General features: G+C 39.3%; 1 non-coding gene across 1 annotated transcript; it reads right to left on the bottom strand.

The window, feature by feature from the left end:
• Positions 1-15752: 15752 nt before the first annotated feature.
• Positions 15753-15859, bottom strand: LOC141694210 (small nucleolar RNA R71). Its single transcript, XR_012563535.1, has one exon. It is a non-coding gene; the product is annotated as a small nucleolar RNA R71 (small nucleolar RNA).
• Positions 15860-18605: the final 2746 nt, after the last annotated feature.

Raw genomic sequence — 18605 nt, 5'->3', positions numbered from 1 at the left:
CGAGGGGTACTGCTGCAAGGCCTCGGTTAACTGACAGAGCCGCGGAGGAGGAGTACACTAGGCTGTTGGGGAAGCCGATTCTGAAGGAGAGGGGGTTTTTACCATCGGGGAGGGATGGTGAGTTGCTGCCCATGATTGCAGAGAAGGGGTGGATAGCTTTTTGTGAGTCACCCGAAGCGGTACCGATGAGCGTTGTTCGCGAGTTCTACGCGAACGCGAAGGCCGAAAAGAATGGGTTTTCTGTGGTCCGAGGGCTGACGGTTCATTATCATCCTGCGGCGATTCGCCGTGTGATTGGACAGCGAGAGAGGAAGCCCGAGGAGGAGAACTGGAATGAAAAGACTGCTGAGGATTTTGACTTGGATTTGATTTGTGCGACTCTCTGTCGACCGGGCACAGTTTGGACCTTCAGGACCGGCACTAATGAGTATCGTCACTTTCCGGCGATCGCCATGAACAGGTATGCCCGTGCATGGAATGCATTTATTTGTGTTAATATTTTGCCTTCTTCGCATGCACACGAGGTCACAGTTGAGAGAGCACAGTTGTTGTGGGGAATTCTTAATGAGGAGTACTATGTGGACCTTGGTGAGTTTATCTACCAAGGAATTCTGAAGTTTTTGAGGGGAGTGAAGCATATGAACATCCCTTATGCATCCACGGTTACGAAGCTATGCCAAGCAGTGGGAGTGAACTGGCCGGCTCATGAGCAGTTGCAGTTGCCGGCAGCTCCGATTGATTCTGGCACTCTGAATGGGATGCAGGAGTGGACCGGTGGTGAGCCTGAGGAGCATGGGCTGGGTTATCATCTTCCAGGAGGGCGTCCAGCACGAGGTGCTACTATGGCTAGGCCAGGGCGTGATGAGGCTGGTTCTTCGAGAGCTCAGGAGGGTGCTGGGATGGTTGATGCCCAGTATAGGAGGCTTTCACGGCGGATGGATGCCATGTATGAGACGCAGAGCAGGTTTGCTCAGGAGCTCACCCTTGCGTTAGGGACTGCTTTTCGGGGCCTTGGAGCTGATATCCAGTGGCTAGTTTTTGGTGAGGACTCTGCATACCCGCCGCCTGATACTCCACCCACTGAGGGTGATGATGATGATGACTCCGAGTAGGTATACCCTGTGTTCCTTTCTACTACTTTCACTGAGGACAGTGAAGATTTTAAGTTTGGGGGTGGTAGTTAAGGAATATTGTGTGTGTGTCATATAGTTGCATATTCATGATAGTTTAGTTCATATAGTTGCATAATTTATGCCATATAGTTTTTTTTGTTATGAATGTCATGTAGCTCATGCATTTACCATGATCCCTTTTGCAATAATTTATCGACTGAATTGTGATATTGATGCGAGTGTAGTGATAGCATTAAAAGTGATATTAAGTCGTGTAGGTTGATATGCATGCTAGAAACAATTATAAGTCCACTAAGTCTTAGAGAATGCGTAAGGGCTAGATTGTTGTTATGATTTGGTTGTTTTCAAGGTCAATCTACTTATTATGCTTAGAATTCGATTATAGGTTCTTAGTGATAAAGGCATGAAAAGAAAAAAATTTGGAGAAAAAAAAATATGGAAGTTGTTGCTAGTTGTGGCTAGGCGTCAAATGGCTAGTAGCCGGCTCGCATATGGTGCGAGTAGTCTAGGGTTGAGCAAGATGGAGCGAAACGCACTTGCTCAGAAGAAAAAAAAATTTTAGTTTATGCATAATTGATCAAGAGTGTGCTCTTTGGTATTCGAGTTATTAAGTTCTTAGGGGACTTTGTGCCTAGTGACCTAAGGCTTTTAGAGTCTGGGATCCGCTAACCTAACGCTCGTTACATGGATAGCATTGTATAAGTCTTTTATGGACCTCACTCATTGCACGGTCAAATAAGCATTTGAGTTGTGAATAAAAAGCACGATTCCGTAATAAGCTCCAGAGTTCTTGTAGTGTTGTATATCACTTTGTGCCTAGAATTTTTTATTCTTTGTATAATCATTGGATTGCCTTGAGGATAGTCTAGTCATAATAATTGGTCTAGTTCCGAAGCATATCTGTTAAGCATTTGCACACACCACGTTTCTGGCTGTATGTCCGTTTGCATGAGTTTATTGATCTTAGTTGTCTAACTGCATTCGTTGAGATGTTGCAATTTGGTTGGTTAATCGTAGTAAGGGTGATCGCTGCATTTTCATATAGATTGCATTCATGCATGTTTTTATTTGTTTTTAAGTCTGTGACGCTTGAGGACAAGCATCGATTTAAGTTTGGGGGTGTGATAAGTGGCATTTTATACCATTTAGAACGTCTTAAAATGGCTTAAATTGGTGTCTTGAAATCAAGTATTTTGTGTATTTGATGCGTTTTTCTAGTGTTTATGCATTTTAGGGTATTAGTTGCATTTCGGGGGAGGAATCATCAAGAATAAACCTTGGCATGTGTTCACCATTGCCAGAGGAAAGAAACGGGCAGATTACGGCGAAGAAACGGAGCAGAATCAGATTTTTTCCAGTAGAGGTCTGAGCGCCCGCTCAGCATTGCTGAGCGGCCGCGCAGCAAGTTGAGCGCCCGCTCAGCTATGCTGAGCGGCCGCGCAGGGTCGGGAAAAAAGATATAATGTTTCTGGACTTCTACTTCTGTTTGGTTTCCACTTCTATGTAATCTGAGTTTTATGGGGCTATTATATAAGTAGATTTGAGACATTTTCACAAGTGTGGATTGAAGAAGATTGTGTTTTTACGCAATGAGCGAAGGAGATAAGGAAGAAGACCGATTTAGCACACCGCAACGAAGAGGAAGCATATCTTCCTGTGATTCTTGTTTCGTTGTAACGTTGGATGCTAGTTTTCTTGCTTTGAACTTATTCTCTTGTGACATACTCTGTTTTAATATAATTAGTTTAGTTATTATTTTCTTGTGTTTGTTTATCATGATTTCATATGAACCCATGATGACGATAAGTGCTATTATGGGCTAATCGTGATCATGGGGTTGCAACGGATTTATTATGGAATTCTTTAGTTAATTGTTTAATACTTTAGTGTGTGATGATTGTATGATATCTAGTATTGGTTGTGCGTATTCGTCTTATGTGCGTCGTGAACATATAAGATAGGGTGTTAATCTCTTGTGAAGCGACGGTGGATCTTGAGATTTAGAACTTGCCATGCTAGCATAGGTTCATGTACGTTGTGCATGATTAGTGAGTAACTCTAACAGTTTTATTTGCCCTATGTAATCAAAAGGAATAACTTGTGCTTAAATCGTTGTGTTGTCAATTTCTGTAGACATATAGGAACTCAACATAATTGATGACTATTCAACTTCTATCTTAATTGTGGATGCTTGGTAGAATGGTATTAGTACAATAAAAGTTGGCTTTTATCAGTTTCGTGTTATTCGATTAATATCATCACTGTCACATGCTAAAGGTAATAACAATGGCTATAGAAGGAAGTAATAATGAAGTTGTGATCTCATGAGTGTTTTATTATTGATAAATTGAAGTGTTAGTTAAGTGATTAATTAAGTAGTTAATTATAGTTAATATTTAATCAACAATTTTAAGTGTTAGTATCTTAACATTGAGAAGTAATCATACATTGGTGAGTGAGTTTAATTAGACAATAATTTAGTCTGAGTCTCTGTGGGAGCGAACTAGAAAGTATTCTATATTACTTGCGAACGCGTATACTTGCGTGAATATTAGTGCGTATTTTAGCCCTAACAATAAACACTGTACTTTTACTAGAATCTTTTCTCGTACTTAGCCAACATCTTCATTGTTACGACAATCTTGAATACTTTGTTCAGTGTTTTTCACTGACGCTTGAACATATAAATGCACTCCTTTCCGTGAGTATAACTTCAAGAGTGTAGTTACATTCTTTAACCTTTATCTATACCCTGTCTTCAATTCTTCAAATTTCTATGCTTCGAACACCGTCTATCTTCAATCAATACTCATAGACTAAAATCTCCTGGTGGCACTTTTACACTGAATCTTGAACACTTCTGAAACCCTGAAATTCTTTGAACTTTATTCTTCACCGAGGCATGAACATGTTAATGAACTTCTTTAAGTGATCTATAAGCAGACTTCAAAACTTCTTCTAATATTTTGATTCCTTGTATTTTCCTTGTATTTATTTCTTCCTGATTTCTTGTGTAGAAATAGTATTATTTATATGTCCTATTCTAGTGTTGAGTTATCACGTCTTTTGTTCATGTAACTTCACAATCTCACCAACAATATGCTCTCTCGAATGTCCAAACCCATTTCCAAAATATGATATATTTTTTTTATCAAATTAAACCTTTCAATTAACCAATTCATTTCAAATGGCTATTATAATTCCGAGAGGAGTCTATCTCCTTAATTCAAAATAATTCGAATTAGTGTGCAACTCTCCGTCTCCTCCTTGGAACTCACGCCCAACTCCATGCCTATTTAAACACAAAGCCCTTACTTTTTTCTCTATTATCCCAATTACTTACACACCCGAGAAACACCTCTTCAACTCCACGATGTTCTAAGCTCCGTCAATGGTGAAGTTTTCGGCTAATCAAGCTTCCCTCTCCGATTTTCAGCCTCTAATCTCAGATCAAGGTACAAATAATCTCTTTTTTACCTTACTTGCTTGTCTATCCTCATAAACCCTTTTGCATACTTTACAAATGTAGATTGCCTCATGCATATGTAGATCCTCACCTATGCTCAAATCAAGGTACAAATCATCTCTTTTTCTACCTTACTTGCTTGTCTATCCTCATAAACCTTTTACATGTTTTACAAATCTAGATTATCTCATATATATGTAGATCCTCACCTATGCTCATATGTTTTCGACTTTTAGATGCTTGTTCCCGCCTTTATTTCCATTTATATGTCCTATATTTCTGACTTTTAGATGCTTGTATAAAGGTGTTGTAATTAAACTCACAATACCCTATACTTGTTTTGTGTCCATTTATCTTTTCGTATATATGAACTTTGTTTCGTATCTGCACACATGATAATCATCACATCCGTACCATAGATGCATGCTTAGGCTTAGTAAAAACTCCACTTTGTTTGAGTGCCACTTTTATGTATCTTAATGTTATGCTATAGGATTGCACCCAAACCTTCCATAATTAGTTTAGATCATTCTTCCTTTGGATTAGTGTAAGGACCTAAACATGATCCAATCACCCCTACGTGAGGTCTTATCGTCTAGCCCCTGTAGTACACCTTCAACCCCTACAACCTATTTGATCAATTGCCCGTGTGCCTAGTTTATCACCATCTCTATATATTGTTAAGGCCTAAAAAACCCCTTTTGGCCTACTATGCGCCTTCCAGTGTTAACCAGCCCTAGGTTTAGATCTCATCTTAGGCCCGTACCTTACTTATTTCCCCCTGTCACTGAAACGAGAATTGGCTCGTGGTTTGCTCACTTTGTATTGCACTTTTGCATATTTCAGGAGAACTCGCTGTTGCTAGCTCCCACAACTCGGTCAGTAGTGAGAGCAACCAGTTAATCAACCTCTCAGATGTAAGGAGGTATGATCTTCATCTGATTTATACATATGAATCTGATTATAACCAGAATATGCATCCATGAAGCTGAGTAGAGCATGTCCAGCAGTAGCATCAATCAACTAATTTATTCGAGGTAAGGGGAAGCTATTCTGAGGACATGCCTTGTTGAGATCTGTGAAATATACACAAGTATGCCATTTTATATTTAGCTTCTTCACTAGAATAGGATTAGCAAGCCATTCTGAATAGAAAGGTTCCCTAACCAAACCCGCTTTCAGCAGCTTGTCCACCTCTTCCTTCAAAGTTATAACTCTTTCACCACTTATGGCTCTCCTCTTTTGCCTTACAACCTCCTTTTCTGGATCAATATTTAGATGATGACACATAACCTTTGGGTCTATCCCAACCATATCTCAATGGAACCATGCAAAGACATCTAGGTTTACCTTCAAGAAAATAGCTATAGCTTCTTTCACTCCAGCTACCAAGTATTGTCCAATATTCAGCTCCTTAGTTTGGTCAGCTTCATCTACCAATATGGATATTGTATCTCCAGCAGCTCTTGTGGTCTCCTTTACCTCGGGTATCTTTGGATCAAAATCAATCTCCACCAGAACCTTTTCACTTACCTTCTTGAGTGGTTCAAGTCCTTAATCTAGACCTTCAAAATCACTGTCATTAACCTATTCAACAATCCCTTCCATCAAAAGGTCACCATCTTTTAAAAAATATTGGTGGGGGTGCTTCCAGCATAAGAACCTCACCATGGGTATCTACCCCTGAATAAAAGACAACATCGACATAAGGAGCTTCTCCTGGATGTTGAACAATCATAATCACATCACCTGAATCCCCCGTGCTTTTCTTTCCCCCCGTCGTTCACTTTTCTTGGATGGTTCCACCTGTTTGTAGCAATTGTCCAAGCTAGGATCTCCATCTGCCAATAACACATGCTTGTATGTCTGCTCAGCTGTGCGTAATGCTTGAACGTAGCATTCCCTTGACTGAATTTGGTTTCCTCGAACATAACCAACCCCATTTGGAGTTGGGATTTTAAGTGTGAGATGATAAATGGAGGTGATCACTCTCATGTCCTTCAACAAGAGCCTGCCAATGATGGCATTATATAAAATATCCTCATTGACCTCCATAAATTCTTCCACTTGGGTTGCAGATATGTTAGTCCCTTAACAATGTAACAAGAATTACAGAAGGGGGATTGAATGGAATTCTTGAAACTTTTGCTTGAATAAAAATGTTCTAACTCAAATATATATATATATAAGTGTGAATTGATTAGCAAAATGTGGAATAGTTACTTGAAATGAATCAAAACATAAGTAATTAAAAACAAGAGTCTTTAAAAACTTTCTGGTGGATTTGAATGATTCCACCAGAGATATATGATATATATCAAGAGAACTCTGTGTGCAAAAAGCTCACAACTGCTTACAAAATGATAACAACTAAGAATGAGAGAAATACTAAGAATACAGCTTACAAATGTTTCTCTCTTGGTTGCTTAGTTTCTTAGTTACTATTCTATTGCTGCTTCTTGGTTTATATATCACCAAGATTACAAAGTAATAAGACAGGATAATAAAACAAAAACTATCAATTCTAATACAATGCTACTTCATTACTGTATTCTAGCATCTTTGAATATCTTCATAATAGCATAAAAATGGCAATGCTTCTTTGTTCTCGAAAACCCAGTTGAGTAGGCTACCACATTCCATTTGTATACACTCGACGCATGTGACTGTCTTGTCACTGTCAACAGATATTTGAATTCTTTATCCGTCGGGTTTATGATCATCCGTCGAGTTATTGATCATCCGTCGGGTTGTTGATCATCCGTCAAATTCATTATTGTTCATCCGTCGGGTAGCAATCAGGCACTTGACTCCATTTCATTTATGCATAATTACAAGACATCATCTATGTACAATTAATCAACCTATTCTGCATATCTAGTTAAAGTCAACATGACTTAAGTATTATAACATATTCTAAATAATGTGTATGCAGAAATGTGCTACAGACTTATTGTTACATAAGCTACTCACTCGATGGATAATAAGTCATCATCCGTCGAGACTGAAATGAGTTATCTGTCGGGACTATAATCCTTATCCGTCGAGTGCTACATTTTCACTAAGTAAAATATACCAAGGTGTTTTGTTCATGAAATCATCAAGTACACAATATATGCACAACAATCTCCCCCAATTTATGTCTACTGGAATTATAGCCATAAATTAAGAGATACTTGATGATAACAAAACACCCTAAACATACAACTTTAAAAGACAGTAGATAATACTGAAAAGTGCTTCAATTAACAAAATGTACAAAGTTTTGCTCACAGTCATTTTCAAGATGCTCCTCTAGCCTGAGCAGATTTATCTAGTTTATTGAAGGTCTGGATCTCTTTTAAAGCTTTCTGTTGTTTTCTTCAATCTGATTTTGGAGCTGCCTGTGGAATTCCAGTTCATCAGATTTTGAGAGATTTAGCTTTTCTTGCATTTCCAAGAGAGTCTCATTGCTAGAGATGCTCAATTGGTCTTCTAATCTGAAAAATATTCTCACTCCTTTGTCATCCATAAACTCCATCAGCCAGTAGGGCTTTAGATGCACTCTTCTCCCTGTGTAAGGGATGATTAGAGTCTTTAGGAGTGCATCTTTAGCTCTAACACTCCTTAGTTCTTCAATCTTCTTCAGTACCAATCTTCTTGCAGTAACATTGAACCCAAAGTTCTTCTTAAAAGATGAATAATCCTTAATTAGTACAGCTTGGCTTTCTTAAAGGATCCTGTGAAGTGGCCACTGAATCTCCTTTCCTCCCTTGTACTTGAATACTAACCTTTCAGGTAGGTTTCTATATGCATCAATTCCTCTCACTTCATCTATTTCATCTAGATAGAGATTTAGATCAGAAAACTCTTTGATGTCACACAAGTACATATAATCTCCTTTGTTGACTTTAGATTGAGCTTTGACTAGAGATTTGGATTTGAGAGGTGACAACTTCACTTTCTTGACTGCTCTTGACTTTGTTCTTTTTGGCTTGCTGAGGATTGGTAAATTGAAATTAGGAATTGATATGTTTTCCCATTCTATTGGCTCATCCTTAGGCACAATAGGTTCACCATGAATGCTCCTGTAAGGATCCACCACATTGATATCTTCAAATACCACAGAGGGTTTTGATGCTTGAGTTGTAGTTGAAGTGGACTCCTTGAGAAACTGATTCTCCAATTCCTTATCAACAATGTCCAATTTCCTTTTGGTTCTTTTAGCCAATTCCTTGATTCTTGGAGACTTCTTCTGTTGTTCAACTTGCTTCTTTGGATCTTGAGATTCAATGATTTCAGATGGCTGAGCAGGAATTTGTTTCGATGAATTTACAGCATGTAGCTTGACCAAGGTAGCAATTTGCTCTTTCTTTTGTTTAGCCATTTTAGCATCCAGAGCAGCTTGCTTCTTTTCCTGCTTCAATCTGGCTTTTTCTTCTCTCTTTGCTTCAGCAAATTGAGGGTTTCCAGCCACTACACAAATTTCTTTCCCATTTCTGAAAACTTTAGCAATTCTCTTTTTTAAAGATGAATCAGCTGGATCTTTGTAGAAAGCAATTGACCTTGACAGAAGCTTCTTTTCATCAGGCTTAGGTGTCTCATACACAGTATCCAAAGGGTTTTTCAATGATGATTTTTTTTCATGCTCATCTCATTCACATAAATTTGCTTGACTTGAGAGTGATGGATGGCTGACTTTACTGGCTCCTTGACTAGTTCAAACTTCTTTTGTATATCTTCATCAATCTTCTCCCAGTTGAGTGGACTCAACTTCTTCTTTTCAGCTGCTTTAAAGTTGGCTGCTGCTGCATTTATCATATCTATACTGTCTGAAACTGGTGTCTTTGAGATAGTAATTGAAGGCACAATTACTTTACTGATTTGAAAGCTTCTCCCCCCCACTTGGTCCTTTCTCCCCCATTTTGTTATCATCAAGTTGATTAGAGGAGGGGGTTTGAGCAACCACCAATTTTTGAAGTAAATCTGTCTGTTGGGCTTGATGAAGATAAATGGCTATTAAAGATGCTTCCATGGATGACATTCTTGTATCCAAGGCATCTATCTTGGTTTCAAGATCAAAATTTTTTCTTTAATTACCTCTTGATGTCAAGCATTGTAGCTTCTGGAAGCTTAGAATCCATATTATCTGACATGGCCTTCTTCGTCTCCTCAATATCACCCTTGATGGTGTTTACATCCCTAGCATGTTGGAAGGCTTAAATTTGTTGAAGTTGCAGAGATGCTAGACGTGCCTAAAAGAGCTTCTTGGTGTTGACATTTGTAGTGGTTTGAAGAGCAGTATTAGTCTGATTGATTAGTTGGATTAGGGTTGTCTTGAAGTAGTGCTCATCATAGTGCTTTGAAAATTTCCATGATGGCATACATGATCTTGAACTGGAACCTACTTCTCCCCCTATGTCCATTGCTTCATTTTCACTATCCCCACTTTCATCACCAAAGAAATAAGCTAAGCCACCAGTCTCATAATCCACATCACCAGCTGTAGAGGGCAAAGCTGTGATGACATCCTTAGCTCTTATCATAGACTGTATGGTATGCACCAGATTGAGCATCCTTTCTGCATTGTCATTGCCCTGTTCAGCTAGAAGTTGATAAGCTGGAACAGGGTGAGTAAATGCCTCAGCATCAAGGGAGGTGGAATTTATAACAGCTTTAGGTTGCTGAGATAGTCCCTCCCTGTCTGTATCCTGGACATTCATTGACTCACTAACAATGACATCCATCCTTATAGCTCCAGTACCTGCATTTCTCTCGTTTTCTCTCTTTTGTTTCATCAGGGTCTCACCCTGGCTCCCCACCCTCACACCCTCACCTTCACCTTCTAAAGTGGGACTCCTCTCACTTTCTTTTGCCAATCCTGAAGAAATGGATTGCATAATTACACTCATTTCCTCTCCTTTTTCCTGAGAGCAACCCAGACGCTCACTCAAAACACTCTTCTATCTCAATCCTAATAGTGACTGTACAACCACTAATTCTTCTGCACTTGTAATAAATGAAGTTTGAAGTTGTGCAGAGATACTCGACGGATGAGTGATATCCATCGGGTGAGTGGTTTTGCTATCCGACGGATAACTGCTGTTAAGCTTATCCGTCGGGATACAATCACTACTCGACGGATGAGCAATATCCATCGAGAGAGTAGAAATGAATGAACTAGGAATGGAAATTATTGTGGACTCTGTGCTGATTGAAGATATTTTGGGCACAGATGATTCAACAGTTCCTGAAAGAATGGGCAAGTGAGCCAACAAATCATCTAAAAGATGATGCTCACTTGTACTAGATTTTGGCTTCCCCAACAAAGTTAAAGAAGGGGAATCGGGAATTGATGTGTTTATCATATCCACATCCAGTGAGTTTGTGGGTGAGTTTGGTGTTTGAGGTGCTTCTATTACTAGAGATTTTGGTTATGACTCCACATTTGTTGGAGCCACATCAAACTAAATTTGTGAAGGTGCAGTGACTATGTCTTTAGCACCAGTTTGCACAGTGTGTGTACCCTGTGCATCCCCAAGGATTTTAGATTTCCTCTTTCTGGCATAAGTTTGGGGTGAGCTTGTGTCCCTAACCCTCTTGGCCTGTGCTCTTGGTTGAGAGCTTTGTTCAATAACTGCATCCTTTTGGGAGGATGCAGCTAGAAATGCGCTTTTATCCTTTTTAAGCACTGCAGTTTATTGGAAAACTGCAGTGTGGCTAGGCTGGGAACCACTCAACTTTCCATCCTTATCCTTAGGGTTTCTTTTATGTTCACCCCTTCCCTCACCTGTCTTACCCACCTGCACACTCCCCTCTTTGGTTTTGGTGGATTTTGCAACTGGCATCTGTTGAGAGATACCATAGGGGGCTTTCTTTGATTTGGATTTTGAAATATTTGCAGTTTTGGTAGCTTGGGTAGGCAACTGTTGGGTCTTTGACAAAGTTTCCATAACCACACTAGTACTCAAAGAAATTAGTGAGGTTGGAATAGTGGTAGGAATAGATGAACTTACCTCACTTACCTGAGGTGCTTCCATTACGGGGAAATAGAACAGTGGCACCTCCTTGTGATGATTGGCCCTGTTCAAATCTGCAATGAGCCTTCTCTCTTGAACACAACAATCTAATTTGTTGTTAGGGTTCTCAAGCACAATACCCTTAGAGAGATGGTTAGCTAACATCATAAAGAATCTAGCATAATAGACATTCTTACCTCTCTTATTTAACTCTCCTAGTTTAAAACCCAACTCAAACAAAACAAGGTCACTGAAATTATAGAACTTATCTGTAACTAGCATGTAGAGCATGTTAAGCATGGAAATATTGAAAGAATCAAAATTACTGACTTTACCTGAAAATACCTTTATCACTACATCACACATAAAACTCCATTCCCTCCTAAGACCCAATCTCCTAATATCACTTAACTTAGAAGTAGAAAGAGCATAGTTCATGGAATTAAGCATATTGATTATATCGGTGTCAGTGTGTGGTGAGGTCACAGTGTTATCAAGAATCTTGAAACATGCTTTTATAACATCACTATTGATACAAAATTCTTTACCTTTAATGGTGAGAGTGATTGTCTTATCTGTTGAGTTGTATGTAGCAGTGGTCCACATCTCTTTAACAACTTCACAAAAGATTGTGGGTGACTCCAGCATGGCATAACTAAGCTTGCAATTCTTCACAAAGTCCATCATCTTGTGATAGTCACCAGATTGCTGAATACCCTTATTTACTAATGCAGTGAAATTGTTATTCTCATAAATAAACCCAGTTTGAGACATAATCTTGACAACGGGCGCCATTGTTAGAGAATGAGAGCTTGAAGAGAAAGAGTAAGTGCTTTGAAGGAGAAAGAAATTTGAGCAGTTTATTTGAGAATGATAAAAGAAAAGGAATTAAAATGAAATAAGCTTTTATACTATCTCAAAGAATAACTGCTAAAAATAATAAAGTAAAATAAAGTAACCAATGAAAATTGCCTAAAATAGCCGTTTAAAAATAAACTGTAAAAATTCCACCCATTATCCGTCGTGTTATGCTTACAAACTGTAAGTATACTCGATGGATAATGTTCAGAGAATTAATGACCGAGATTAAGACAATTCGACGGATGAGGATAAACTGTTAACCGTCGAGTCATAAAATTTTCCAGAAAAATAATTGATTTTTGTTAGCAAATATTATACCAACGGATGATCAAACTCGATGGATAATGATCATCCGTCGAGATGCAAATTTTGACTTAGCCAAAATTTCATCCAAGACTGAAAAGTCAATTAAATTTTTGGCTGCATTTCAACTTGCAAATTATCTCATATAGATTTAAGAATAATTAAGCATACCTAACTCACTTACCAACCTTGAAAAGGTGGATTCATCCAGTGGCTTGATAAAGATATCTGAAAGCCTCTTCTCACTTGGAACAAAATGTAGTTCCATAGTACCATTCATTACATGTTCCCTTATGAAGTGGTACTTGATATCTATGTGCTTTGTCCTTGAATGTTGTACTGGATTTTTAGTGATGGCAATTGCACTTGTGTTATCACAGAAAATATGAATCCTCTCAACTTGCAAACCATAGTCTAGCAATTGATTTTTCATCCATAAAATATGTGCACAGCAACTGCCAGCAACAATATATTCATCTTCAGCGGTAGAATTAGAAACTGAATTTTGCTTTTTACTGAACCAGGACACAAGCTTGTCTCCTAGAAATTGACAGGTTCCTGTTGTACTTTTTCTATCAATTCTACAACCTGCATAATCTGCATTTGAATAACCAGTTAGATCAAAACCAGAATCTCTAGGGTACCAAATACCAAGTTTTGGTGTTCCCTTGAGATGTCTGAAAATTCTCTTAATAGCTATTAAGTGAGATTCTCTAGGATCAGCCTGATCTAGCACATAAACAAGTAGCAAACATTATATATGGCCTACTAGCTGTTAAGTACAGAAGTGAGCCAACCATGCCCCTATAACTTGAAATATCCACAGACTTTTCAGTAGTGTTTAATTCAAGCTTAGTTGCAGTAGCTGATAAGTGGCATTTTAAGTGGCATTTTATACCACTTAGAATGTCTTAAAATGGTTTAAATTGGTGTCTTGAAATCAAGTATTTTGTGTATTTGATGCGTTTTTCTAGTGTTTGTGCATTTCAGGGCAATAGTTGTATTTCGGGGGAGTAATCATCAATAATAAGCCTTGGCATGTGTCTAGCATCGCGAGAGGGAAGAAAGGAGCAAATTATAACGAAGAAACGGAGAAAAAATCATACATTTTCCAGTAGGGGTCTGAGCGCCCGCTCAGCTATGCTGAGCGGCCGCGCAGGAAGCTGAGCGCCCGCTCAGCTATGCTGAGCGGCCGTGCAGGGACGGGAAATTAAAATATTTATTTTAGACTTCTACTTCTGTTTGGTTTCCAACTTCTGTGTAATCTGAGTTTTATGGGACTTCTATATAAGTATATTCAGAGACGTTTCACGTGTGTTGAATCGTTGTATTAATCGAGGAGCGAAGGAGATAAGGAAGAAGACCGTTTTAGCACACCGTAACGAAGAGGAAGCATATTTTCTTGTGATTCTTTATTTCGTTGTAACGTTGGATGCTAGTTTTCTTTGCTTTGAACCTATTTACTCTTGTGACGTACTCTGGTTTAATATAATTAGTTTAGTTATTATTCTCTTGAGTTTATTTATCATGTTTTCATATGAACCCATGATGACGATAAGTGCTATCATGGGCTAATCGTGATCATGGGGTTGTAACGGATTTACTATAGAATTCTTTAGTTAGTTATTTAATACCTTAGTGTGTGATGATTATATGATATCTAGTATTGGTTGTGCGTATTCGTCTTATGTGCGTCGCGAACATATAAGATAGGGTGTTAATCTCTTGTGAAGCTACAGTGGATCTCGAGATTTAGAACTTGCCATGGTAGCACAGGTTCATGTATGATGTTGCATGATTAGTGGGTAACTCTAACCGTTTTATTCGCCCTGTGTAATCAAAAGGAATAACTTGTGCTTAAATCATTATGTTGTCAGTTTCTGTAGACATATAGGGACTAAACATAATTGATGCCTATTCAACTTCTATCTTAATTGTGGATGTTTGGTAGAATGGTATTAGTACAATGAAAGTTGGCTTTTATCAGTTTCGTGTTATTCGATTAATATCATCACTATTGCATGCTAAGGGTAATAACAATAACTATTGAAGGAAGTAGTAAAGAAGTTGTGATCTCATGAGTATTTTAATATTGTTAATTCGAAGTGTTAATTAAGTGGTTAAATTTAGTAGTTAATTGTAGTTCATAATTAGTTAATATTATTCTAAGCGTTATTGTCTTAACATTGAGAAGTAAACATACATTGGTGAGTGAGTTTAAGTGAACATAATTAGTCTGAGTCTCTATGGGAACGAACTAGAAAGTATTCTATATTACTTGCGAACGCGTATACTTGCGTGAATATTAGCGCGTGTTTTCGCCCTAACAAGTTTTTGGCGCCGCTGCCGGGGACTCGGCGTATTTGTTTAGTTTATGTACTTACCATCATTGGTCGTTAGGACTCAGTGATTAAGACGTGTTACTTATTATTTCCGGTTGTGTTTCAGGTACTTTAGCGAGCGTTTATGCAAACTCGTTCTCGTACTCGCAAGAGGACTTTAGATACAGTTGAGGAGACAGACGAAGTTCTTGATATTCCGGAGAAGATAGATTTTGAAGATTCGGATTCAGGAAGTGAGCAGAAAGAACCAGTAATCATGGGTGATCGTATTGTTCCGGCCGATCCAGCTCTTATGGACTTTTCTCGGCCTAAAATTGATGACATTCAGTCAAGCATTCTTCATCCGGCTATTCAAGCTAACACCTTTGAAATCAAGCCGGGCACTATTCAGATGGTGCAGAATTCTGTTTCTTTTGGAGGAGCTGCGACTGAAGACCCCAACATGCACATAAGGAATTTTGTCGAGATCTGCAGTACTTTCAAATATAATGGCGTGACTGATGAGGCTATCAAGCTGAGGCTTTTCCCATTCTCACTAAGGGATAAAGCTAAGGACTGGTTACATTTTGAACCAGCTGGGTCCATCACTACTTGGCAAGATCTTGCGTAAAAGTTTCTGGTGAAGTTTTATCCAATGGCAAAGACTGCTGCTATGAGGAGTGCTTTTACTCAGTTCGAGCAGCAACCTACAGAATCTATGTGCGAAGCTTGGGAACGCTACAAGGAAATGTTGAGAAAGTGTCCACATCATGGAATGCCCGATTGGATGGTGATCACTGGTTTCTATAATGTTTTGGGGGCTCAATCTCGGCCCATGCTCGATGCAGCAGCTAGAGGCGCCTTGTGGGCCAAAAGCTATACTGAGGCTTATAATCTTATCGAGACTATGGCTGCAAATGAGCATCAAAACCCAACTCAGAGGATGATGCCTGGGAAGGTAGCAGGTATTCTGGAAGTCGATGCAGCCACCTCTATTACAGCGCAGCTCCAAGCGCTGTCTATGAAGGTCGATTCTCTAGCTACCTACGGAGTCAATCAAATAGCTATGGTCTGTGAGCTTTGTGCAGGTTCTCATGCTACGGATCAGTGTTCTCTTGTCAATGAATCTGTTCAGTATATGAACAATTATCAGTGACAACAGCAGCCTGTGCCAGCTACTTATCATCCTAACAACAGAAATCATCCAAATTTCAGCTGTGGTAATAATCAGAATGCTATTCAGCCACCATATCACCAAGGTGTGAGTAAACAGTTCAATCTAGCTGGATTCCAGCAACCACAGCAGTATGCTCAAAGGCAATCATATCCTCAACAGGGAAGTACAGCTGCACCCACTAGTGTTGATTTTGAGGAACTTAAGCTGTTGTGCAAGAGTCAGGCGGTTTCTATCAAGACCTTGGAAAATCAAATTGGTCAAATAGCTAATGCAGTGCTCAATCGTCAACCTGGAACACTTCCCAGTGACACGGAAGTACCAGGCAGGAAGGAAGCTAAAGAACAAGTCAAGGCTATTACCTTAAGGTCTGGGAAAGTTGCTGATGCTGAAAAGGCAAAAGAAGGAGAAGCTGAAGTTGGAGATGAAGAAGCTAAGCAAAAGGAGAAAGCGGCGGAACCAAGGAAGACTACTGTTGAACACACTCTGCCTGAGGGTAATACAGGGGAGAAACAACTCTATCCTCCACCACCTTTCCCTAAAAGATTGCAACAACAAAAGCTGGATAAGCAGTTCGGTAAGTTTCTGGAGGTGTTCAAGAAACTTCACATTAATATACCTTTCACTGAGGCTCTGGAGCAAATGCCTAGTTATGCGAAGTTTATGAAGAGTATTGTTTCAAGGAAGGTGAAACTGGATGACCTTGAGACCGTTGCTCTAACGGAAGAATGTAGTGCTGTGTTGTAGCAAAAGATACCTCCAAAGCTTAAAGATCCAGGTAGCTTCACCATTCCTTGCACCATTGGCAAGTTGTCGTTTGACAAGTGCCTTTGTGATTTGGGAGCAAGCATCAATCTGATGCCGTTGTCGATCTTTAAAAAATTGGATTTGCCTGATCCAAAACCCACCTACATGTCTCTACAATTGGCTGATTGTTCTATTACTTACCTAAGGGGCATAGTGGAGGATGTGCTAGTCAAGGTGGATAAGCTCTTCTTTCCTGCAGACTTTGTTATTCTGGATTTCGAGGAAGATAAGAAGATTCCCATAATCTTGGGAAGACCTTTCTTGGCTACTGGTCGTACCTTGATAAATGTGCAGAAAGGTGAACTTACTATGCGGGTACAGGATCAGGATGTGACCTTCAATGTATTCAAAGCAATGAAATTTCCTACAGAAGATGAGGAGTGCTTAAAAGTGGATGTGATTGATTCTGCGGTTACTTCAGAACTCGATTATATGCTAATATCTGATGCATTAGAAAAGGCCTTAGTGGGGGATTTCGACAGTGATGATGAAGATGGCAACGGGCAATTACAATATCTTAATGCATCTCCCTGGAGGCGAAAGCTGGACATGCCGTTTGAATCTCTTGGTACTTCTGACCTCAAGAATGCTGAAGGAAAGCTCAAACCATCAATTGAGGAAGCACCTACCTTGGAGTTTAAGCCATTAACTGAACATTTGAGGTATGCTTTTTTAGGTGATGCATCTACTTTACCTGTTATTATTGCATCTGACCTTTCAGGTAGTGAGGAGGACAAGCTCTTAAGGATTTTGAGAGAATTCAAATCAGCTATTGGATGGACCATAGCAGACATCAAAGGGATCGACCCTTGATATTGCATGCATATGATTCTGCTAGAGGAGGGTAGTAAGCCAACTGTTGAGCAACAGCGCAGACTTAATCCTATCATGAACGAGGTGATGAAGAAAGAAATTCTGAAATGGCTGGATGCAGGCATCATTTATCCTATTTCTGACATTTCTTGGGTGAGCCCCGTGCAATGTGTGCCTAAGAAAGGAGGTATCACTGTGGTAGCAAATGAGAATAATGAGCTCATTCCCACTCGAACAGTTACATGATGGAAAGTATGCATGGACTACCAAAAATTGAACAAGGCCACGAGGAAGGATCACTTCCCTCTTCCATTTATTGATCAGATGCTTGACAGGTTGGCTGGTCATGAGTATTATTGTCTTCTGGATGGTTACTCCGGGTATAATCAGATTTGTATTGCACCTGAGGATCAAGAAAATACTACCTTCACTTGTCCATTTGGCACGTTTGCTTTTCGCAGAGTTTCGTTTGGGTTATGTGGCGCACCAGCCACTTTTAAGAGATGTATGATGGCTATATTCTCTGACATGATTGGAAATAATGTGGAGGTGTTCATGGACGACTTCTCCGTCTTTGGACATTCGTATGATGAATGTTTGAATAATCTTCGTGCCGTGCTCAAAAGGTGTGTGGAAACTAATTTGGTGCTCAATTGGGAAAAATGTCATTTTATGGTGCGTGAAGGCATAATTCTTGGATATAAGGTCTTTAGAAAGGGTCTTGAAGAA

This window comes from Apium graveolens, chromosome 10, assembly GCF_009905375.1.
Source record: "Apium graveolens cultivar Ventura chromosome 10, ASM990537v1, whole genome shotgun sequence".
NCBI classification, from domain to species: domain Eukaryota; kingdom Viridiplantae; phylum Streptophyta; class Magnoliopsida; order Apiales; family Apiaceae; genus Apium; species Apium graveolens.
The sequence above is the reverse complement of the archived record's forward strand: the minus strand, read 5'-3'. Positions and strand labels throughout refer to the sequence as shown.